Raw genomic sequence first — 26,717 nt, forward strand, 5'->3', positions numbered from 1 at the left:
TCCTGAGTTCAGGGTTCACTTCTAGCAGACTTGTGGGACTGTATAAGACAATAGGTTTTAAGACCATGTAGGAAGCATGCAAAGCAAGTGTGTTATCCACTATACTATTGCTGTGGAAACTTAGGAAGTAATTTCTTTAAGAATGTGGAAAAGTAGAGTTTATCATATTTATATATTTATTTATTGACATATTCTGTAGCTGGAAGTCCCATTATGAAAAATTGGTGACCTGACCCCAGCTCATAAACATAATTTCTTTTGTTTTTATTTTAGTCAAGAAACATTTTGTTATTGGCATTTGATTTATTTATGTTTAATATTGGAGTGTAGTATATTTGTGAGTTTCAAAAATTTTTACAGGTTCATATTTTTATGGTTAAACAGGCAAAGAAAAATAACAACTTTTCCTCTCTTAAATAGATGATTAGAGACAGAGCACCATTAGTTAATATCTGCAATATCTTATTTGAATCTCTGACACAGAGCTTAGTGAAATTCTAATAAAGAATCACTAAACAACATGTAATCTTGTGTCATCCATTTGTTATAAATACCCCTGCCCAATGATCACAATAGAACTTATAACCCATCATTCAAATGCACCAGGAAGCAATAATATTGTTTTTTTTTAATTATTTTTAAAATGTACATTCACTAAAGTTTGACTCAGTGGCTTCTTTCATAATTTATATGTAGAAAATGGGAGTCTTGAAAGCTGCCCTGTTTCTGGTACTGTCTTGTTCAGTGACCTGGATAGTATTGTATATGACACCTTACACATTTCCTGTGATTCCAATTGCATATTAACTTTGATTGCATTTGAACTGGAATCTTGGCCCATGGTCTATATGTGAGGATGTTAAGTGTGTGTCATGTGGAAAGTATCTGATGCTGTGATGTGCATTGTAATAAGCCACTAAAGATTAGAGCTACGAGAACCAAAGACATGAAAATCTATAATTATTGGCATTTGTGGGAACCGTTCTAAGAACATTTAGCTATTTTAATCCAATTTTCTTTCTTTATGGTCCTTAACAAAAAGGTGACTCTACGCATAGGGGTCCCATCTATAGCCCACTATTATACTAAAAATACGCTCTAGATCTATTACTTAACTCCTCTGTAAATCTTATTAAGCATACAAGAAGGATAGTTTAATGAATTTTTGATGAGTTTTCTCTCTAAAGGTAATTTGTGATTTGTTTTAGTCACAAAACAATTATCGATTGACTTTTGGTTGGAAGCTTTCACTTACTAAAATTATTCACTTTTAAAAATTACTTTCTTATGTTTTAGAACAGTTTTATATATGAGAATTTACTATAAAATAAAGCTAATTTCTATTCTTGACGTTTCTTTATTGTGAAAATACATACATTGATCGTATATTCATGTAGCTATCATTTAGATCATACATTGATATGTATGATGTTTCATTAAAATAAATTTACTAACAGTAAAAAAACTGATCTATTCCATATCAACACTTGTACTTTCCCCGAAACAATGGAAAAATTTATGTAACAGGTTTTTACCCCTTTTTAGTAAATATAATTAAATATTTATAGGTAAATTTCAAGTTAGATATAAATTGAATTCTGTTAGAAAATATATATGGTTCCTAAAAGTATTTGGCTTACATTTAAAAAAAACCTACCTTTAGAAGTTGGAGATAGCCTCAAAGAATAAATGAATATGTGACAGATGAAAGAGAAAACAGAAGGTGATATATATGTAGATGAATGTTACATGTGTTGGATAACAAATATAACCCAATGTGCTAGAATATGAAAGAAAATCAACAAATGAATAAATTATCCCTTGCTTCTCTTTAAACAACAACCAAATTGGTGTTTACCTAGCATGTTTAACTTTGTGCACAGGCCACTAATGACTATTAAAAATGAAACAGTTGAGCTATCGTGTGGAATATACTTTCATTTCTGACTTCCATGAATGAGCTCAGATGTTGTGTGTGCTGAAATTTGCCTATGGGGAGTATTTTAATTGCTTACTGGGATGGCCAATGGCAAGCTTTACTCCACATTAACTGACCATAGCAAATCCTTGTGAACAGTTAACCACATCTGCCAGTTGTGAAATCACATATACTCTCATGAAAATGTACCAACATAACTCTGTAGTTTATTTCAAGGATGCTATCATTTAAATTGTTGTCATCTTTACAATTATATCCACTCATTTTCTGAATGTATATTTGCCCGAGCTAAAAACCATCCAATATTTTTCTAAAAACGTATTATCTGACGAATTTTATAGGTGCTGTGTAATCTAGCAATAAAGAGTACTATAACTTTTGTTTTCAGTGCTGACTATATATTTTTCCAATATTCTGTTCACCAGTTCTACATTAAAGGCAATTTGACTAAAACTTCCAGTATTAATATAACAGAAATTGATGACTAACATAAACACAACTATGTACTTACATCATGGAGCATGAACAGTATTGGTATATAAGTAAGAGATTCAATTGGACACAGCAGAATATTTTTATTTAAGAAAATATTTTCACAGGCTTTAAGTTTTGAGCTTTTATATATATATATATATGTATATATATATATATATATAATATATATATATATGACTATTGCTCCTACAACCAGTTGGACATTGAATTCCCTGACCCTAGCAGTCAGGTGGACTGAACGTGACTGTAGTCTACAAAAACCATGAGCATTGCTTTGCAGTATACCCTCTCCTCAAAAAAAAAAAAATTAAAAAAAGAAAATCCTTCTCAAATTGCAAAAAGGCACAAAAAGATATGTTTGAGGTCTCCTTTCAAGTAGTGTTGCAAGAATCTTTAATTTGATGTTTGAATTGCTGGTGATGATTTTTCATACATAGAAATGAGACTTTACATGCATTGATAGAGAAATATAGATGGAAACACTATATAGTATTTTCAAATAAGTCACCTAAAAAGGACTTTGTGTACCTTAAAATTGTCATCTTCACATAAAATGTTTTAGTTTTTCTTAAGCACACTCACACAAACACATACTCATAGATTTTACTGGCTGTTTCAAGAATATAGGACCATTTCAATAAAAATAAAATACAGTATTCAATACAAACACATTCAAAAATCACAAACACCTTTTACTGTCTTAAAGTCTGTTTTATTAAATTATCAATTATTTTCTATTAAACATCAATATAGTCCTTATAGTGTGCACGCTGGAAACTAATGTGGTCAGGTCTCATTGAGGTTATGTAGATTTTTACTTAGACTTTATTTGTTGTATTTAAAAACAGTTTGCTTAAAGTTAATAGGCAATGCTTATTCAGTGCTAACATAGATTAACTGACAGGGAATAAAATTATTTAAAAATATAGTACAAATTTTTTTTAATTATTTGGGTATCAAAAGCTATTCACATTGCCATCAAAAAATTTGAACATTATTTTTAAAATATCTTAATTTTCATCAATTTATTTATTCAAATTTTAAGCAACTCTTATGTTTTAACACTATAAAATTATTTTTGTAGATTAATATCCTTATAAAAATTAGAATTCCAGAAAATACATTTATTTTGAATTTTGTCTATAACAAAACAATATTTGCAAGCATAGGTCTATAAAATGTTAATGTTGCATTGTTCAAATTTGAACTTTAAAAAATAAATTTAATTATCTTCTTACAATTTATCAAGTGTTGCATTAGGATATTCAACAAATTAATGTGCTTTGTGGAATTTGAAAAGAAAAAAAATGTGGGTTTTTTTCCATTCTTTATCCACATACATAATGTTTTAAAGGAATTTCTGTCTGTCTCAAAATTTGTCTGAGCATGTATTTTACAAAAATCATTAAAGATATAATACAAGTCAGTATAGAATTTATGTACTTTATTTACAACTTTCCCATAAGCAGAAACAAACAAAAGCAATAGATTATCTTTTGTTGGGTTCATAGACAGGCAATAGATGTGGGTTACACAACAACAAAATGCAAGAGAAATTTAACTACTCAAATAAAATAATGTGGTTGAAATACTCAGTTTTCTTTTTTTTTTTTCTTTTTTTTTGGGGGGGTGGGGCACACTGGCAGCAATGCAAATGCAAATGCCCTACATGCTGTGCTATCACGCAGGCCCTGAATTCAGCTTTCTAATGAAAATCTTAATTTAGGAACATATTGATTTTTTTTATTACACATTCTCCAATTGAAAATGGGTGTCAAACATAGGAATTTACAATACTTGTTTTTGAAAGCATTTATCAACTATATTTTCCAAATATAATTCTAGCATTATGAGGGATGGTTAACTAATAATTCATTCTGACTCTATGCTATAAAACTGTTCATAAGTTTGTTCATAAAGTATTTTAATTAATATTAAATAATCTGAGTTGGCAAACCTCATATCTTCAGATTTCTGTCTTCAGTCATAGCAATTTGTGTCCCTCAGGTTTGAATCAAGATGCATAGTCACAATTAGCAGAAAGCTGACAGCTCTTCGTGCAGAATACATTATCCTCTCTAATAAAACAGTCAACCTAAATTCTCAAGTTTTCTGATATCCCTAATTTTAAACTCACTAATATTTTAAATGTAAAATAGAAAATACTGACTAGTTTCACAGTTTTCAACTTTCATATAAAATTCTTTGCTTTATGTTTGAAGTGTTTATATTTATGCATCACCTGGACTTCTGTGATAAGAAAAATAAATATATTTTAATTTGCTTTTCATCTATTATTTCTTGTTAATAATTAGTTAGCATATTTCTGATGAGTTTTTGCTCTTCAATTTTATTGCCTCCTAATACAATGCAAGGAACTGTCATTTTAATATATTTTTATACATAAATGCTTTTAATTTAGAAGGTTTTTATGTTACATTTCTCTGAATCTGATTATTTCCTACATTATTTACTTGTTTATTTCATCTTCTTTTGGCCAATCTTATTCTGTTGAAATTTGTGTCATCTTTCATCTTCAAAGTCCCATTTCTGTATCATATATGACTTGTCTAAAGTTAGTTTCTGGTACAAACTTAAAATGTAAAATTTAATTTTAAAAAATTTCAGCTGAAGTTTATCTTTCCTAAATATATACAGCTGTTTCTACTACATTTCTTCTTTTTAGATTGTAAGGATCACAAGGCTGAATGCTAGAAACAGGCTGTTTTCATTTCAATCATGCTAACAGTTCAGAAAAATCAGACTCTGATCTTTAGAAAGAAGATTTGGGACACCCAGTGGGTTACAACTAGCTTTGGAGGTTTATTTTATATGAAACTTGCAGTTTGTTCCAGACTATGTTTTTTACTTATTACCAAGCAGATAATAAATAGAAATCTATTCTGCTTGAGTTATGAAAATATCATTTCAAAGTGATTTGAAAAATATTTAAGTTTAGTTTGCTTATTAAAAAATTAATTTAAAGTTTATGTAATCTCTTGAAATACTATGTTCAAAATAATAATATAAAAGCAGAGTCTCTAAAATGATTGATACCTATTTTCAAAGTTTAAACATTTGCATCCTGTCTTGGTAAATATGTTGTGGGTGTGGTGTTGAGGTATTGTAATCTTGAAACTTTATTATTTATATTATTATGCATTTTTGATTGGAAAAGTATACTGTTCATGACTGATAGTGATCATGAAATTTTCTCTTTAGTGTTTGTGCTTTATCTTTTTCTCTTATTTTTTAAACAAGGCTGTGATTGAATCAGCATTTATGGTTTTGGTATATATAGTTCTTGTATCTCCAGTACCACCAAAAAAGATTCACCATCATTTCTAGTTCACATCTCTTTCCCAACCACACAATTTGATCATGTTGATCTCCTTCCAATGTTTAGGACTCATTTCAGTAGTTAATATTTAATAGTTTATCATTTGGTAATTTCCATTCTGTCCTTTATTTTTTTTTCTTTGCTGCCTTTCATTTCTTTCTGTCCTGCTTTATTTCACTCATTTATCTTTCTCTTTCCCTTTCTTTTTTACTTTTTCTTTGTTTTTTACTTTTTCTTTTTACTTTTCTTCTTTTCTTCTTTCCTTTTTCTTTCTTCTTTATTTCTTTTTATAATTTCTTTCTTTCTTCTTTCTTTTTTATTTTTCTTTTTATTTATTTTACATATAGTTACATATAATTAATATATTTTGGATTTAGGGACCTCACTCAGTGGTGCTCAGGGATTACTTCTGGCAGGATTTGGTGACTATATATGTGTGACAAAGCAGGTTAGTCAAGTGTAAGGTAATCACCCTATCCATTTTAACCTACCCTAACATTTTCTTGTTTTGTTTTGGTTTTTTGGGGTCACAGTTGGCAATACTCAGAGATTACTCCTGGCTCTGTGCTCAGAGGTCACTTCTGACAAGCTAAGGACCATTTGGGATGCTGGGATTCAAACCCGGCTCTGTCCTTTGTTGGCTGTGTGCAATTTATATGCTCTACCATTGTGCTGTCACTCCAGCCCCTCATTTGTTAGTTTTAAAACATTTGACATGCAAAATGCTACCAATTTAACATGCATCATTTAAGGGATAGTATATACTTATAGAAATGTATACCCATCATCACTATCTTAGTTTTGAATAATCTCATACATGTCCATTAGTTTTCATAAACTATCCCTATTGTAACATGCGACCACCCAAACCTGCCTGCAGGGACAGGGGTCACCAGTTATTCGTGGGTCACGAAGAGGACTTAAACTGTAAAAGAATTGGAGAGGGGAACAGACAGGACTCAAGACAAGATTCTGATCAAGAGCCGTTTATTGCAAAGTTCACAGAGCTTATATAGTACCAAGCCACAAAGAGGCAGGGGGGTGGGCCTGCGGAAAGAAATGTGTAACATGAAGGCATTTACCATTAAAACATTTACAATTACCCAATGTTCTTACTAAACATAAAGTTAAACCTAGATCTTAACTCATGCTTGAAAGGTCAACAGGAACAAGGCTGGCAACATAGTTTAACAAACCTCCTCGGGCATCCTGTTAGGTAGCACAATTTGTGCTAACTTTGTCTTGATTTACTCATTTTCTAAGCCCCAGAGTGGGGGGTCTCGAGGGCAGCTATACCAGGAAGTTCTGCAAAGCAGCAGCAGAAGCAGACCAAGGATGTCAGGGCTGTCAGGTCCCTGACAGTAACACCCTCAACCTGATTCCTAAAATATAATTTATGACTTTTAGTCATCTTTATTACCCAAGATTTACTTATGTTGTAATATTTATCAGTATTTATTTCCTTTGCATTTTTGATCTACTCCACTATGCAGGATTTTTTCCAGCTACTTATGCCAATTAATCTACCACTGATTAACATAAGAGTGTGTTATGTTGAAGTTGATTAGTACTCATGTCCTCAAACCAAAACTTCACATTATGATCCTGATATACATACTACCTCATGAAATCCATTGCTTAGAATCTAATCAACTCTTTGATCTCTACCTTTACTTCCTCATCAACTACTTACCATATTTTCTGGCATATAAGACGACCCCCTATTTTCCTGCTAATATATAGGATTTGAGCTATATTCGCTGTATAAGACTACCTCTCTTTTAACACACACCAAATGGAAATTAAAAATCATAAGAGAAAAAGAGTAGAACCCTCAACGGTTAACAGCATATGTTTAATAAAGCTAGACTTTGGAGTGCCAACAATCATTTTACATTTGTCATTTGTAGTGAGCAACTGTGATTTTTTAATTGTGATCTACATTGAGAACAGGGTGAAGGGGCTCCTCCAAGTACAGCTGGCTGGGGTGCAGTGATTAATAGGACCACTAGAGAGAGACAGAGTGCCTCCTCTGTGTCCCATAAAATTGAACAGAAGACTGAGCACTGGAAAGTCACATACCAGCAATGACACCTGGCAGCTGGATGGGATGCAGTACTCAGTAACTCAGCTCCTTTTTGTGTCCTGAAAGATAAATCAGGACAAGCAGAGGACTGAGTGATGACATCTGGCAGCTGGATGGGATGTAGCGGTAAGAGCACGGCGGATCACTCGTCCCTGATGCTGGAGTAAGTTTCAGCATGCCTTATACTGGCGTATAAGAAGGCTCTGACTTTCAAGAAGTTTTATATGGGTTAAAGTGTCGTCTTATATGCCGGAAAATACTGTATATATTTCTCAAAGAATCCAGTTTCACTATCAGTGACATCTTTTATGAAATTATCTTGTTTGCTCATTTTGTTTATCTTGATTTTAAGCAAAACAGGCATTTCTCAGGTCTTAACTACCATAACAGCTCTCACAGGGCATTCATAGCAGTGCCAGGGGCTTTATGTAGAACAGGAGATGGACCCTTGACTGACCATGTGCAAGCTCTACCCACTGAGTATATATCTCCATGGAGATTCTTCTTTTGCTAAAAGTCTCTTTAACCCAGGTCATTTTGGAAAAAGTAGGACCAGCCCCATAGATGGAGAGCAGGTAGGGCTAAGAAGGCAATCCAGAGGTTCTTCCTGTCAGGGAGGGGCACATGCATTCAATAAAGAAATATTTTGATTAGATTAAGAACTGGTTACTCCAACAACTATGAGTTCTAGATTAGCCATATTTTCAGATGGATCTAGTATCAAGGATTCTCTTATAGGTAGGAATTAGTAAGATGTATAGTTTTATACTTAAAACTGTATGAAATTAAATGGAACTAATTAGTAGATATAACATTACTTGTCAATATTTGAAAGGTAGAAAACTATAGCTAGAAAAATATGTAAAGGTCAGGCACTTGCCTAATGTGAGGCCAATTTAGGTTTGATCCCCAGCACAGCATATGGTTTTCTGATGGCAGAAGCAGAAGTCAGCCCTAAGCACTGTAGGCAATGGTTCGAAACAAAACTGAAACAGAAAAATAATTTCCAAAAATTAAAATAAAAACTTGAATTAACAAGTTCTTTGACTTATCAACATCTATGAAGAAATACACAAAAAATAAAAGAGCCAATGAACCCTTAATTGCCCACTATCTATTTGAAATATTTCTTATTCTATGAGTATTAAAATCTCAATTCTTCATTTTAGGTCAGCATTTGTCAACCATTGTCACCATTGTAATATAAATATAATTTATTTGCATAGCCGCCACAGATCAACAGTTGTAACCACTTCCTACACTTCCTATAGATTGGCACCAGTCTGTGGATCAGTGATTTAAAAACCTTTGGATTCATTATACTTAAAACTAAGTATAATGTTAAGGAAAGAAAAAGGAAGCACCTTTTGAAACATGTTATCTCAAGTTAGTTCCCTTCAAGTGCTAATGAGCCATCATAGTGCAATCAAGTTAAACACATAGAAAGAAAACATGATTTTTTTTATTAAAATGAACTACCTCACCAAAAATTTAAGGACAAAAATGTCCTTTGTTTTTTTTGCCTCATTACGTTTTTTCCTACAATCTAGAATGTTCTAAGCTGAACCTTTAGTCTGATCAGATGTTTCTTATGAGTAAGGTTCCTGATAACCTCAAAGATAGTTATCATCCTATGCAGGTTCCAATAGCCTACTGTTCATATCATTGCCATCTCTGTCATATTTAATTAGTAATAAATATAGACAAAGTAAAATATCAGCTGTTAGTCTTTCTAGGTATATCATTACCTCTTGTTTCCCTTTCCAACAGGCTTACGATATAATTTGTTTCTCATATTTTAGACAGGAATTAAAAGACTAGATTTGCTGTGTATGTTATATATGTGCTAAATTGAAACAGATATCAATATGTATCTTCTATTCTTATAAAGTCGGTACACTTTCTACTAGTAGTTTCCATGTATCACACACAGTTTTTACTATCACAACATATATTTGAATCTGCAAATATCTGTCATAAAAATGAAATAAGTGAATGAATAGAATTCAGAGATGAAAAAATTTCTATTATTTAAAGGCAAAGAGGTTCCATACATCTGTAAAAAGGGAGTTATATCATTTTAGGGCTTTGAGGTTAAGACATGTATTCAGATGTAGATTATTATGAAATTAATTATGATTGACACATATAAACTTGAACAGATATTACCAATGATTGAGTAATTTTATTCTTTGAGTATGTCCTTGGTCTATGTTAAATTTTAAAATGAAAATCATATCAAAATTGGACATTAAATGTTCTTAATATTACACATACTGCATATTCATAGTCTCACAAGATTTAAATGTTATCATTTTTAATTGAAGAGAGTTGATGTATTCTTTCTGTACCTATAATGATTAAGCTGATTAGGTCTAAAGTAATATTGTTAAAATCAGAAGTACATTTTCTATAGGTTGTTCAGAGACTATTACTGAATATGACAGGAGCCTTAAATGAAAGGGAAAAAAGGTCTAAAAAGAGGGGGGTGAAGAAGACCAAAGCACCAAAGTGGAAATATTGAAATGTACTAATTGCTGCTCTAAATCCTCATTACTCAAATTCATTTAGTTGATTTCTTTTAAGCAGGGTGATTTCATTTAGTTTTCACTCTTTCAACAAATATTTATTGATCTGTTCAATGTATTCAACTCTTATGTGCTGAGAATGAAAATGAAGGACACACGGCTTACTTCCAGAAATACTTAAAAAATTTCTAATGGTAAGGATAAATGCATACTACCCAGGATTTATTTTCAAATATTAGTCACAACGTGCTATTTAGTTGTCTTTTCTTTCCCACTTCCCATGATTAACAAAAAAATTGTGTCCTATTGCAACAAAATTATTGTTCCTCAAAACTGATACATTTAATATTTTGAAAAATAAGCAGCACTTTGGTCTATTGTTAATTTATAACTATGAAATAAGTATATTGAACTATTTAACAGTGATCTATATTTATCAATGCTAATCTTATAATATTGGAAATGTTAAGTCTTGGATATTTCAACACAATGCTAATTCATAAAATTGAGATCTTCTTTTTCTGGTAATCTTTTATATTTAGTCCTGTTATTTATAAAACACAGCCTTTTCTAGAACCCATAATGGAAAAAATTTATATATTTTAGTTATAGTTCCCTAGAGGCCAGTAATTATTGGAAAAACAGTTAACTGGCTTTATGATCAACCTTTATCTAGAAGTTCATCTCTACTGCAAACAATTATTTCACCTTACTTCTAAAATGTGAATGTGAAGTGGAATTAAAGTTCAACAGTGAAATATACTCAGAAAAATTTATTATTTACTATTATAAAAATGCCAACAGGCATTTAAAATAATAGTCCACTTTCATTAAAATAAGCACTTTGAATGAGACTACTATTGTGCAATAATTCTAGTAAATATAGTGCCCTTTTTAATCCTCATCTATTAGTTATTTTGCCCTCTTCATCTTACTTTACTTCTCTCTTTTTTAATTTATAATAAAACACCATGATTTACCAAGTTTTCTATGGCACAATTGCTTTAGATCTTCAGCCTTCCAACACTTATCCCACCACGAGTGTGATATTCTGTTTACCACTCAATGACAAAAGCTGCCTTCTTAGCAGGAAAAAAATTACCTTACTATGACAATGATTGCTGGAACTGATCATCCTGGACAAGAAATGGATGCTGAAAGGGGATAAAAAGATATGATGACTGGTGAAGGGGGGTATTATGTTTATGACTGAAACCCAACTACAAACATGCTTATATAGTACTTAAATAAAGATTTATTAGTAATTTATTTTCCCTTCTTATCTTTTTAAAAAGAGAGAGAGCTGCATAGCATCCTCGCATTGGGAATAGTGCAAACCACAATGTCAGAAAGAAAATCTTTGGAAGTGAAACAGAATACCAGTCCCAGAGATAGACAGGGCATCTGTGGGAAGAAAATGGGGGACATTGATAGTGGGAAAGATTCACTGTTGAAAGGCAGTGTACATTCTATGACTAAAGCCCAACTATGAACATTTCTGTAATCATGATGCTTAAAGAAATTTTTATTCAAAAATAATGAGAATTTAAGGATTACCTGGGAAATGGTGTTGTTAATAAAAAGTACTTCCTATGATGAAAGTAAAATAAAAAAGTTACTTCATTTTGTTTGTTACAATACAAAGAAAATTTTATTAACAAAAATATTAATAAAAATTGATCTTTTATAATTATTTTATTAGTTTTTGTGATAATTATATTTCAGAATGGTGTAAATTAATTTATTGTCTGATGATTTACAGTATAGTTGGTACTAGTTGAAACCTACTGTGATACTGTTTTTGCATGAAGTTCTTGATGAACTTCTACACATCAGCTTTACTGTGGTTCTGCTGACATGACAATAACATGAAATTTGGAAGTGTAACTTGGCTGCTTATTTGGTCATGCATTTCACAAGTGATGGTACTGGGAGAATTTGGTGACTTTTAGAATTGGTGTGGTTCAGTTGTGGAGCTAAATCACTTCTCTGTCGAAGGGTGTGGGTGTGTCTTCCTGCTGAAAAGAAAATCTGCCTGCCTCCATTCTAAGAAGAGAATTTTCAGCTGGTCTACTTGCTCTACTGTCCATGAGCACGACTGTGTGCAGTGAATCATTGCAGGATCCAAGTAAAATGCCAAGAACTGAGCAGAGCTACATTTTCAATTATTTTATTTTATTTTGTTTAATTTGGGGACACACCTGGCAGCGCTTGGGGGTTACTCCAGGTTCTGTGCAAAGAAATCACTCCTGGCCTGCTTGCGGAACATATAGGATGCCATAGATCAAACCTGGATCAGCCACGTGCAAAGTGGCCCTACCCACTGTGCTTTCTCTCCGGCCACATTTTTTGTCTAATCCATTATGTTGGTGGCTAAGTTGTGGTCGAATAGCAGAGCTGGAGAATGGCAAAGGAAGCATGGCAACAAGATAAAAGTCATCCTACAATTCAATAGCAGGTGAAGATTAATATACTAACATATTTATGACTCATATATATTTAAATTATGAACTAATAGAATAACAAAATTAAGAATGGAGTATTCTGATACCAATTTTTAGTGTTTATGTTTATGTAATGCTGATTTATTTTCTGTTGAGTGCACATATATTTATAGAATACACCAGTCATAATTTTTCTTCATTCATCAATTGAATGATGAATTCTCTGTTCCAAAATCTATTATTTGTAAAAAATCTGGTTTCCCATAAAATGAGAAAAATAGTAATAAGGACTTAAAATATGATTATCTTGGTGAAAGTATCCATCTCTATGATTTAATAAAAATATCTGAAATTTTTAGTAGAAGTTTTTCACTATTTCATTGAACATTAGGAGGCCCAAGGGAAACAACAACATGGTATAGATATCTTTAACAGTGAAAAATGTGCAGGAATAGAGAATAAAATGGAAAGTGGGTACTGGAAAAGTAAGAAAGTAAGAGCAAGTAAATGATTAGGAGTGAGGAAAGAGCTGGGCAAGTGGAAAGAGATAGATAGATGATAGATAGATAGATAGATAGATAGATAGATAGATAGATAGATAGATAGATAGATAGATAGATAGATAGATAGATAGATAGATAGATAGATTAGATAGATAGATAGAAGATAGATAGAAGATAGATAGAAGATAGATAGGGGTTGGAGAGATAGCATGGAGGGAAGGCATTATACCTTGCATGCAGAAGGACGATGGTTTGAATCCCGGCATCTCATATGGTCCCCTAGGTCTGCAGGGGAGATTTCTGAGTGTGGAGCCAGGAGTGGCCCCTGAACACTGCCGGTTGTGATCCAAAATCCAAAAAATAAAAAATAAAAATAAGAAAGAAGATAGATGGATGATAGATTATCTAAACAAAACCAAATTTTGATGAACCAAATTGTGATGCTTTATTATATTGTTGGAGAAATTTGCAGAGGACTTTGAATTTTATAATGAAGTTTCTTAAACAATGAAAGTTCAGAATTATGGAAGAAAAGAAATGAGTTTTAGCAAAATAATTCTTGGCTACAGAACAGTGTAGATGAGACTGAAACTGAATCTGACCAACTACCAAATATTGATCAATTTTTGATATATCTGCTGTTCTCCTATATGTTTTTAATTTTTTATTGAAAAATAATATTATTATATTAACTTTGTGATAGCTCTGAATAAAAATTTTATACAATGACATATTACTATTTGTTGTTGAGAAATGAAATAATTAGGTATTGGGTAAAATATGTCTTTGACAGGGGCTGGAATATATTAAAGCAGATAAGGGTACTGATTTGCACAGATTACTCCCTAACATAGAAACCAGTAGTAATCTCTGAGTACAGCAGGGTTTGGTCCAAAAATATTCATTAAATTTTGCTAAGCAGCTGAGTGGTCTGAGTGAGTGAGGGTCTGGATGGTAATGTCACAGAAACTGAAGGATGATCCAAAAATGCAGATTAGAGATAGAATGTCAACATTATTAAGGTCGCAATGACTTTTTTTTTTTTTTTTTTTGGTTTTTGGTTTATGGGCCACTCCTGGTGATGCACAGGGGTTATTCCTGGCTATGCGATCAGAAATCGCTCCTGGCTTGCGGGGAACATATGGGATGCCGGAGGATCGAAACACGGTTCCTGCTAAGCTACTGCGCACAAGGCAGATGCCTTATGCCCTGTGCCACTGCTCCGGCCCAAAGGTCACATTGATTTTTACTTCTCTGCAAGCCACCAATGAATATTGTTTTCCTTGTTTTTCTACACTAATTTATACAAATTTGTGTATCTAAAGCATAAAACTGATTCTGCTTAAGTCAATGTATATATACCTATATACCTAAACTTCTCTTTTCAAAATATTTTAATAGAATTGTATCTTAAACTGTGGAGATATTTTCCAGGGAATTAGAAGTAGATGTAGACTTTTTTTCTAAATTAAAATGTGGAGCAATGCCAGAAGTCTTATTCTAATAAAGACTGCGGTATCCATTAGCTTGGATATGATCAGATAAAAAAAACTATGAAAGAGTGTTTTGAGAACAGTGGTTATCCAGACTATAGAGTCCCAAAAAAATAGGCCTGTGTGTACACTAAAAGACATTACACTAACCATACATATTCAAATGTGCTGCTTCCCACAAATAAGTCTTTCTTTGACCTGTGACAGGGTTATTTCTGAGTATTCCTGGGAATATGCTGTACACTCTATAGTTCAAGGATTAGGAAATAAATTTACTGGAAACCATTTGTATTCAAGATAATTCACTTTAATTCTAGTTCACTGATTTTTGTCAAATTTATAAATGCACAGTTAATGATTGTAATAACACTGTGTCGAGCATATTAGAAACTTTTTTAATAAATTAATTTACTATATCCTCAAAACTGAACTGTAACCTAATTTTACACATGGGGAGTTTAAGTAATAAGCCCAAACCTCTCAGGTTTGTTTTAACTCGTTTTAAAGTCTGCAGCCAAAATTTTACATACCTATGACAATAGGTAAATATTAAAAATCACTATGTGATAGGAGCTTTTGCAATTATAGAAATATTTTATAACTTTTTAAATTTTTAGAATTTAAAATTCAGATGTATCAATTTTCATGTGATATTTAAAAATATTTATCAATAATAAAGTAGCATAATTTTGTCCAAATGATCACATTAATTATCTCTCAAATGGAGATATTTTTTTAAACAAAAGGAGGCACTATTAGTTATTCCCTAAAGAAAACAGGATTATAACTGCATATCACCAGGCAAACTGAAGTATCTGATTTCCACATACATTAAAGATATTCAACCTTTTTATATCTCATATATTATCTCTTTCAGAGCTATTGTATGTATAAATCCTCAACTCATTTTTTGACAATAATATTGTGGAAGGCACCATTCATTGAATATATTTATTTATTTATTATTTTTGAATTTGAGTTACCTCTGGTAGTTCTTGGGATTTAGAATCTAGAGATGCTCAGAGATCCATATGTAATTATGGGGATCAAAGCTACTTTGGCTACTTGAGAGAAAAGTTTCCAACTGACTTCACTGTCTACTCTTCAGGATTTAGATCTTTAATTCACAGGAGTCAGTTGGATATTGGCCATAGGTGTTCTTCTCAAAGATACCTTTACACATGTGAAAGGAAGTTTGCTGCATTGTCACTTTCTCACTTCAAATACTTCAATAACTCACATAAGCATCTGGTAGGGTACAAATTAGGACATCCGAAGGAGACATCTCAATACCACAGCACAAAAAGTCACATATAAAAATAGTCATCAACCAAACTCAATGAAAGTATAAGAATAAATTGTAAATGAAGCTTTTCCTTCTTCAAGATTTATAGATAAAACTCAAACTTTCAAAGAAACATTCTGACTGAGGGTATTTGACATAGTAACAATACAAACAAAATTCTCCACAAGCCTTTCAGTAAACATTGCAGACTGTAAATGCTATTTTTCTCAATTTCTGTGGTTTGGAAAAATCATACATTGGCAATGCTTGATCTGTTCAAGAAAATTAATGGCATTTAGTGAGCTCTATGAAGAAACAAACTCATAGATAAAAGTAATTATACAGCAAAAATTACCCTTTTTTGTGAATATTTTTGAATCTTGAACATAGACACAAATTAAGGTTTTAAAAATTGCTTAAAGAAAATCTTCACTAGTTAAAAACTCTTACAAATGTATAAATAGAAAAGTAGACAATCTCCACCCACTTTTAATGTAAATTAGACTTTGGAAACATAAATGAGAATATTCTGATGTAGACTCATGATAAAAATGCATATTTAATTTGTATGAATTTGAACTTGGAAGACCTCTTCGCACACTGAATAAAATAAATTTGTTACACAAGCTAAGTAAAATCTTGCCATTAGTGGGGCCAGAGAGATAGCACAGTGGCATTTGCCTTGCAAGCAGCCTTCCCAGAACCAAAGGTCCCATATGGTCCCCATGCCTGCCAGGAGCTATTCCTGAGCAGATAGCCAGGAGAAACCCCTGAGCACCCTGGGTGTGGCCCAAAAAACAAAAAAATAAAAAAATCTTGCTGTTTGCTACTGTTCTCAGGAAGAATAACTTACTGCTAAACATAGTAGCCTTCCATACATTGAATATAAATTATAGTCTAAAATATTTTATGTTGAAACAAATGGTAATATTTCACAGTAGCTATATATTCTATCTTGCTTTATGTACAATTCTAAGATGTACAAAATAAAGTAACTAAACAAGAACAAAAAACACAAGTTTTTCTTAAGAGCAGGTTTTGAGAAGGTATTGCAATTTACAAAGAATGAAGCTTAATATAGGTCAAAAATTGATGTAACAATTTAAAATACTTTTTACAAGTGATGATTACCACTACATTTATATAAAATATATTGCTATTTAGGTTTTTTTCTTTGAAGTATAGGTCACAGATTTAATTTACATAAAATTTATATTTGAATAATATAAGTTTATATTTAAATAATATAAGTTGGGACTAAATATCCTAATAATGATTTCAAATCATTATTAATATAACATTAAATATAATATATATTATATCATATATAATAATAATGTATAATATAACATTAAATGTTCATAAATATCAATAAAAATAGTATTGAATCCAAGCTACCCTGATGTTTTTATGTAACTACATATATTGATATACTTCAAGACAATGTTAAGTCCACAAATTTTCTTATACCCTTGCAGATAGATATAAGGAAACATGAGAATCAATAACTTAACCTTTAGTATTCTGGAGAAGGTGAACCGTGAAGTATTGAAATTAGCTAAACTCTAACATGAAGTGAAACCAATAAACATTACCATTAGATTTAACTAGATTGTTAAGTAAACCTCTAATTGTGTGAGAGAATTATTATTTATGAAAGACAAGAAAAGACAGCCTTATCTAAAATTTGTCACTTTACAACACACAATTAATGCAATGGAAATTAGGCCAGGTAAAATCTCATTCTCTTTAGGTTTGCATTCTTTCAGATGCAAATAATAAGTATTTACAAGATGAAAGACTAAAATATTTGGGGCTTTGCAACCTCAATACTATTGATCTCTGGTACCAGATATTTTGTTGTAGGGATTGTCCTGTGTCCCATAGATGTCTCACAGCATTTAGGGTATATCTCCACCCAGATGCCAATACTGCAAATATTTAACTTGGATTAACCAAAATACCTTTATATACCCTTTAAAGAACTTAAGGAAGTAAAACTGTCAGTGATTTTAAAAGCAAACTCTAATTTAAGAGATAAATGTTCTGTCCATATAAATAAGATAATAATTTTTGAAAAAGTGTATAAGCCCTATTCAATTTTGAAGACAATAGATGAATATAAAAGAATATGAGAGGAATTAAAAACAAATGATGGTTTATAAAGATATAAACATGTATAAAAACTGGAATAAGTTTTACTTCAAGTATTTCAGTATTTCACACACAGCAGTGCTCAGGGATTAGTTCTGGCTCTGTACTCAGAGATCACTCCTGGTGGATTCAGGAAATCATTGGTGATCAAACCTGAGTTTGATGGAAGGCAAAAGCCTTAACTGCTGTAATTAATGTTCCAGCTCCTAAGAATAATAAACTTTATCTCAAGCGAAGTTCAATTTTCAAGCTGTACACAGGCTTTCTACTGGTCTCTCCAGGAAACGCCCAGACAACTGGATTAGGGATTCAATGTGAATTTCTGAGGACTGGGTGGTGCCATGGGCCCTATAATGCTGGAAAACTCTAGGACCACACCGAAGATTACAGAGGAATCTACAGGATTACAGTTTATGATGCTTAAGACTATTTCATACCAGGAACAGAACCAGGATATCAACTGCATATGAAGTGTGTGTGTCTTAAACACTCTAGTTCCACAATTTCCATTTGTCAATATTTTCCTACTAATGTAATATTAGCACACATGACAAACTGTAACGCTCCTATTTTCAGATAAGAGAAAATGCATTTTTAGATATGTTGCTTCTCTAATGTTGCACAACAAACAATACTCATATAACAAGGAAATCATTCATAAGAAAAAACTCATGAAATCAATACAGGCTTTGATTTGAAGACAATTTGCTAGAATAGTATAACTTTATTGATTTGAACATAAAAGAGACAAAAGATCTGTACTAACCCTCATAAAATAGAGAAAAAAAATTTCTCGATGAGATAAACCTCTAACAATAACTCAGGATATTGAGAAGTACAGTAATTTTTGGGGAAAAGTAAATTGTTTTCTTTTCAAAAAATTGGAAAAAATTACAAAATTGAAAAATATCAGTAGTTTATCTTCAATATTATCAAAAATAAATTTACTTTTGCCTTCATTTTTACCTAAATATTCTGTGTGCAGTATATATCAGTGGCTATATTCTTTGAAAAGTAGTAATTCACACCCCAGATAAGTGAACATAAATTGAGAAAGTGTTCACTTTGACCTTTACTTTAAAAGCCTGAGTAATGTTTTGAATTTTCTTACCATGATTCCACATTTACTTAGTTTATTTTCTGACCTGAAATAATAAAACAAATTTACATTTATAAAAAGCTTTGCCTTTCCTGACTAATGGATGTTAATTGCTATGACAGTGACATTTTGCATCTTACCCATATTTCTGTTATCTTTTATAGAAAAATCTTTGAGAACAAAATTATCAGGGCTTTTAGAAAAACTAAAATATACTGCTTTCTAGAAAAGTCAAATTATTACTTACATGATGTTTAACATAAATCACATGAGCTTTCAATACCTGAATTTATTTGAATTTTATTTAAAATTCAAAATCATTTAAAACTAATGAACTGGTTTTGGATTTTATGGTTTCTATATCTTATATGTATATTTACCTTATCCCAGCTTCATCATTTTAAGTATAACTCCCAGAGCTAGCATGTAATTTTGGAAAAACAGTGATTCCCTTTTGATTCTATTTCATTCATATTGCATATAAAGCAACTAAGAAAACTTCATTGTTTTTAATTTAATATGCCCAACTTTTAAATACTTATATGCCTAATATTTATTAATTATTTAATCTTTATTAAAGTGGACAGAAAATTTCCTTGTGTTTTTGAAAACTTAGAAAATGCACATGAGTGACATTTACATTCTTATTCATTTTATGAATATTCAATTTTTTCTTTCAGGGATTTTTTTAATAAAAGATAATCCAATACAATGAGATAGGTCTCAATCAGTTATAGAAATTGAAGCCAGAGAGATAGTTCAGGGGTTAAGTTACATTCATTGCATGAACAGACCCTGTTTTGCTCTCTGACACCCCATAACACCATGATGTAGTATTGGAAGCTACTGAACCCTGTGGATATGATCCTGAAGGTCCAGTCACAATAGAGGTTATCTGGCTACTAGACAAACTAATAGTTATATTGCATGGATCATTATAGAAATTCAGTTTTGAATTTATTAATAAAATTAATGAAGACAGTCTATACATCTATAAGTTGAGTTTTAACATAATCTTTAAAATTTTTTGAACACAAAACTTAAAATACTTTAAATACATAACTACACAACCTTCTTTTCAAAGAAGTATTAATTTTTTAGCTTAATTGAATTTGTTTCTCTGATTAAAACTTTTGGTTAATTCTTGTCTAATCAAACAGCGTCCTTTCTTCTAAAAGTATTCAGCTTTTTATATGATTCATTATGTACTTAGTTTTTTCTTTCTAGGCCAAATGACAAAGAAATATGATCAATGACGGTTTCTAATTTTATGAATTTTATTAAAGGGTCACTTCCTTAATATTACTTTTGATATTATAAGTACATATAAAAGACTGATACTTTAAGAATAGTTGCAAATTAATCTTTTGCTTTTAATCTTATTTTGGATATCAAATTAACATTGAGGTTTGTTTGAAGAAAAATTAATATTTACAATTTGATGTCTCAATAATCCATTAATAAATTGCAATTAATAAAAACTTTTGGGGCCGGGGCAGTGGAACAAGCAGTTATGTGTCTGCCTTGTGCGTGCTAGCATAAGACAGACTATGGTTGAATCCCCCATCGTCCCATATGGCCCCCAAAGGCAAGAGCGATTTCTGAGCATATAGCCAGGAGTAAGCCCTGAGAGTCACTAGTTGTGGCCAAAAACAAACAAACAAACAAACAAAAAAAAACAAAAGAAAAGAAAACTAAACATTTTAGTATAGATATACACATGTATATAAAAGTGTATATGAATATAGTTTGTTTCCTCAGTATATATCAATAACAAAATACCTATATACTAGAGTATAAACGACCAGAGTATAAACTGACCCCTTAATTTTAACCTAAAAATTCTGAAAACTTAGTTACTCGATTATAGAAGTATCTATAAATGCAGCAGCCACTGGTAAATTTCAAAAATAAAAATATATACTCAAAACAATTAAAATAATTGAGGAATCAGTAGGTTAAATGTTTTCAATATTTATTGCTAAAGAAAAACTATAAACTAGCAACAATAACTTTAAAACTTTAAATAAAGTGCAGAAAACAGTAGCTTAACAGGTAATCAAGCTACTCTTTGATATAGTCAACCTGTTTGCTCTGGTGCAGCTTATCATGCATATCATGCATATATTCCATATAATCACCATAATGAACTAGGTAATTTATATTTTATAAGTACATTTAAGAACTTAAATGTCATAGAATTTTTTTAGATTATCCTAAAATTAGTCCCTGTTTCTCCTTCTACTAAAGAAAAAGAGAGTTTTTGTGTATATATATTTTTCAGAACTACTAAAAATGTTTTACAATAAAAATTAAATTAAATTTGATCTCATTATCACTTAGATGTTTCTTTGTATTTAGTCTTTATGACATGCTTTTTTAATATAACTAAATTGCAACACTTTATTTCTCTATGGTGTTTCTTTCAGGAGTATCTTAGGATAACTATTTTATAGTCTTTCAATTCTCCCTGTAATTTCAGCATATTTCTTTAAAATCCCTAAAGAAATATTAAATCCTGTTTATAACATTCTCTAGCATTATATGTATGTATATATAAACAAATAATACCTGCTCAATTTATTTGAATAAAATATGATTTGCATTAATTTAGGGCAATAATTTCATGAAATAGCCATCACTAAGAGAATTTGTAATATTTTTACAAATGTATTTTTAAATAAAGATATGATTTACTACATGTAAAAACACATATAAAGATAATGAATATATATATTATTGACTTCTATATTATTTGTAGAACTCTGAAAGTGAATGTGTGGCTTAGTACTGGGGATAAAATTCAGAACACCACATATGGGAGATAATAAATGTCCTACAACTAAGTCAAACCCCCAGTGTTAAAAATACGTAGTTTTATGTCCATGTTCTAAAGCTCCTTTTGGCTAACATTATTTAGAGAAATTCACTTTTATTTGGTGATGAATACATGAATGAAACTTCATGTGAATGGTAGTTGATTACATTCAAGTATTAAAATACACTTAAGAATTTAAAGTTAAAGGAATCACAGGTATTTCTTTTAATATGGCTCTATATAATTTATCTGTGCTTTTTTTTTTTTTTTTTTTTTGGGTCACACCTGGCAGTGCTCAGGGGTTATTCCTGGCTCCAGGCTCAGAAATTGCTCCTGGCAGGCACAGGGGACCATATGGGGCGCCGGGATTCGAACCGATGACCTCCTGCATGAAAGGCAAACGCCTTACCTCCATGCTATCTCTCCTGCCCCCTTATCTGTGCTTTTATAATTTCAGTATCAAGAACTTTTTAAAATCCTAAGTATATTTAGCAAAATTTAAGTAGCATAGAAAATGTAAGTTTAGTTCTTGTGAAAATAGGTTGTCAATACATATTTTTAAATAGTAAAGTCATAGAATTAAATAGTTAAACATTTTAAATTAGTTTGACCATGTGTTATCTCTTAGATTAGTTTGTGGGTTTATATGTAACCAGAACTGCAATTTTAATTTTTTAATTTTTCAGGAAAGAATGAAAATCATTCTACAGTTTTATACATTTATTTAAGAAACTTTAACTCATATACTAGCCATAGGAGAAAATGAAAGACCTTAGAAAGATGCTATGAATTATATATTTGTTTCTGCTCAAGGGCTGCAAAATAGTGCCTTAATTTTTCTATTTATCCAAATTTAATATTTCTGAAACTTGGCAGTATCTTGAAATCCATATGAATTAATTGCAACAGCATATTCACCCTACATTTTATTAGTACAATTAAAAAGTCCTAAAATTGAATATCAAAATATTGGAATTTTTTTATTTTGTCACCACTTTGGTCTCACTGCAAAGAAATATTAAATTTTTGCATAAAAGTGAGGAACCGGGGCCAGCGAGGTGGCTCTACAGGTAAGGTGTCTGCTTTGAAAGCGCTAACCAAGGAAGGACTGTGGTTCGATCCCCTGGCATTCCATATGGTCCTCCCAAGCCAGGGGCAATTTCTGAGCGCTTAGCCAGTGGTAACCCCTGAGCAAACGAGTGTGGCCCAAAAAGAACTAAAAAGAACTAAAAAAAAAAAGTGAGGAAGTCAGAAATAATGGAAGAAAATATAAGTATAAATATAATATATGATAATATATATAATATATATAAAATGTAAGATGATATTATATCATCATATAATATGGATAAGATTTTGTTTTGTTTAGTTTTTGGATCACACTCGGTGGCGCTCAGGGTTACTCCTGTTTCTGCTCTCAGAAATTGCTCCTGGAAGGGTCAGAGGAACATATGTGATGCCAGGAATCAAACCATCATCAATCCTGGGTCGGTCATGAGCAAGGCAAATATCCTACCGCTGTACTATCTCTCCGGCCCCTGGATAAGATTATTTTAAGTATAAATTTAAATTTACTTATCATAAAATAAAGTTAGCTGATTCAACTATGCACATATTATATTTAGAAATATTTTAAAATATATTTTAAAGACGAGGCCAAAGAAATAGCACAGCATTTGCCTTGCATGCAGCTGATCCAGGACAGAAGGTGGTTCGAATGCAGGCATTCCATATGGTCCCCATGCCTGCCAGGATTTATGTCTGAGCACAGAGTCAGGAGTAACCCTTGAGCACCGCTGGGTGTGACCCAAAACCAAAACATAAATAAATAAATAATAAATAAATATAAAAATCATATATGGGGGCCACAGAAATAGCTCCAATAGCAGTATCATAATCTAGCATGTGTAAAGCATTTACTTCCAGCTCGCCCTGTCTCCCAGTACTAAATCTGCCAGGATCAAGCATCTGCTATAGTAGGACCTGATTAAAAAATAAAAAGTAAATGATGCAATGCTTTGTAATACACACCATATGTTTAACAAATAAGTTTTAAAATCACTGAAACTAAGAATGAAACATTAAAAATAAGAGCAGCAGAAACTAGAAAGGCAGAAACAGGGGATTGGAGAGAAGAATTACAGTATATGCTTTAGTTTAGTTTTGTTTTGTTTTGTTTGGGGGCCACACTAGGTGACGCTCAGGGGTTACTCTTGGCTATGCGCTCAGAAATCGCTCCTGGCTTGGGAGACCATATGGGATCCCGGGAATTGAACACAAGTTCGTCCTGGTCAGTCGCGTGCAAGGCAAATGCCCTAAGGCTCTCCTATGGCTCTGGCCCTACAGTATATGCTTTTCAAGATGGAACTCCAAGTTTCATCACCGATAACATATGGCCACCAAATCAATGCCAGGAGTTGGTCAAAAGCCATTTTCAGCTGTAGTGCTAGAACACTTGAACGTGTTGTTGGGTGTGAACCAAAACATTTAAAAATATCAAAAGGGGTGCTTGCTTCGGCAGCACATATACTAAAATTGGAACAATACAGAGAAGATTAGCATGGCCCCTGCGCAAGGATGACACACAAATTCGTGAAGCGTTCCATATTTTTTCCTAACCACGCGGGGGCTAACACCCCCACATGCACAATATATTTTAATAGTACTCCATATCCTTAAGATATGTTTTTATGTATGCAGAATGTCCAGTTTGTATTCTGCTCTTTATCACACCCCTAAAAAATTATTTTCACTTTTTAATTCTCTGCCCCAAACTATCATTACTCCACATTTACCTTTTCTAACTTCAGCACTGCACCATCCAAAATCACAGACCAACGCAGTGCACTGGATTTAACACCCACCCAACTATTTCAAAAACATAAAACAGCAAATATACCCTTTGAATTTTTTATATCTATTTTCTTTGACAGCTATATCTCTTACTTAATATTCTCTTATATAGTGATGATTTCCCCTACTTTTTTCTTTTCTTTTCTTTGTGAACTGATCAATAAGGAATTTGGTGAAAGATTCCCTCATTTATCGCTTACATATGAACCAAGTCATGGAGATTGTAGGACCTGTTCTTGCAGCCCCTATATGTACCAATAATGTCACGTGGCATTATTCCTTGTTTGCATAAGCACATTAAAATGGTGAAATTCTATACATACAAATAAGTTCTTATCTAATAGAGATGAAAACACACAAAACTTGTAGTGCAATTGGACCTTACACCCTGAACTTTGACATAATGACCTGGCATAGGCCTCAGAAGAATGGGCATTCTCCATTCACCCATGAACTAGGGAAGCCACCTATGAAACATACAACGTTGTCTATAACATCACCTGGAAACAATCCTCTATCAGGGAAGACCCTACCGCTGCTCTGACATCAACCTACTCAAAAAAGACTTCCCTTAACACTGAGAAGACTTAACAACAATAATGTCCTGCTTACTGGACAGTGCTCTCTGCATTGCCCTTTAATTGTGAGGTGAAACTAGAGGATGCTTGACACCAGCCTGACTTCAATGTAGGATATGCAAATTCCAGGATCTTTTGCCAACAACAGATACTGTTTGAAAAGTAAAACTGTATTGGCACTACAGACAAGGACTTGGATTAGACAAACTATTCTGCCGGAACCTAGAGCTGGTCTTATGCCAGGAAACTTCAGGGGTAGGGTTTCTGTGTATTTATGCCAAGGCTTTTCCTTTCCATGTCACCCATATTTTGGTGGGCCTATGCAAACAATAATTGCCACTCTAACACCGTTTTTACTTTGCTCCTTTGACTCTAAACCTTAAATAAATAAATAAAAAAAACCTACTTAAACTTTTGAGGTTAACATAAACTAATATGCATGTGCATAGAAATGTAAAAAAATACTATGCCTTCAATGTTTCAGGAGTTACACAAATATCGTGGCTTTAAATTGCTTTGTGTACCACTAAGAAATGTTATAATGAATATCTGGAGACTTGAGGGACAAAGTAATTATACATGGGCTCTGTTTTATTTCTTCTTAATGTTCCTTGACTTTATGTTCAAAATTAAGGTGTCAGCAAGGGATTTCTTCTGAGAACTCTGTTTATTGGTGATTGTCCTTCCACGGTAACTTTACCTTGTCCTCTTTCTTTGCATCATTGTTCTCATAATTAAAATAAATAAATAAATAATTTAAAAATTTAGAATATTAAAAATTTAAAAAAATATCAAAAGGGAACAACATAACATATTCATTGATTGATTATGTATATTTTGTTTTATTCATTCATATTTTAATATAATTTTAATATTTTATGATAAAAACCATAGTTGTTAACAACTTTCTAAATGACATTTTGTTTTTATTTATATTTAAAAAATTACATTATTTAAAAGCCACGCCTTGAAGCTGTTTAATAATACATTATTTTTCCCACAGTCACAAAGTTGTTCTTGTTTGATTTTTAGTCCTATAATATACAAAACCATTCACCAGTGCACATTTCCCACCACCAATGTCCCGTTTTTATCCTTTTCT

The 26,717-nt window shown here is 31.9% G+C and overlaps 1 protein-coding gene and 1 non-coding gene across 2 annotated transcripts in view; both read left to right on the forward strand.

Annotated features, from left to right (window-relative positions):
• Window positions 1-26,717, forward strand: part of ROBO2 (roundabout guidance receptor 2) — a 1,375,087-nt gene that overhangs the window by 438,104 nt on the left and 910,266 nt on the right. The gene's annotated exons all lie outside the window — the stretch shown is intronic.
• On the forward strand, window positions 24,690-24,796 carry LOC126026576 (U6 spliceosomal RNA). The gene has a single exon (XR_007501800.1). It is a non-coding gene; the product is annotated as a U6 spliceosomal RNA (small nuclear RNA).

Source organism: Suncus etruscus, chromosome 13 (assembly GCF_024139225.1).
Source record: "Suncus etruscus isolate mSunEtr1 chromosome 13, mSunEtr1.pri.cur, whole genome shotgun sequence".
Lineage (NCBI taxonomy): Eukaryota > Metazoa > Chordata > Mammalia > Eulipotyphla > Soricidae > Suncus > Suncus etruscus.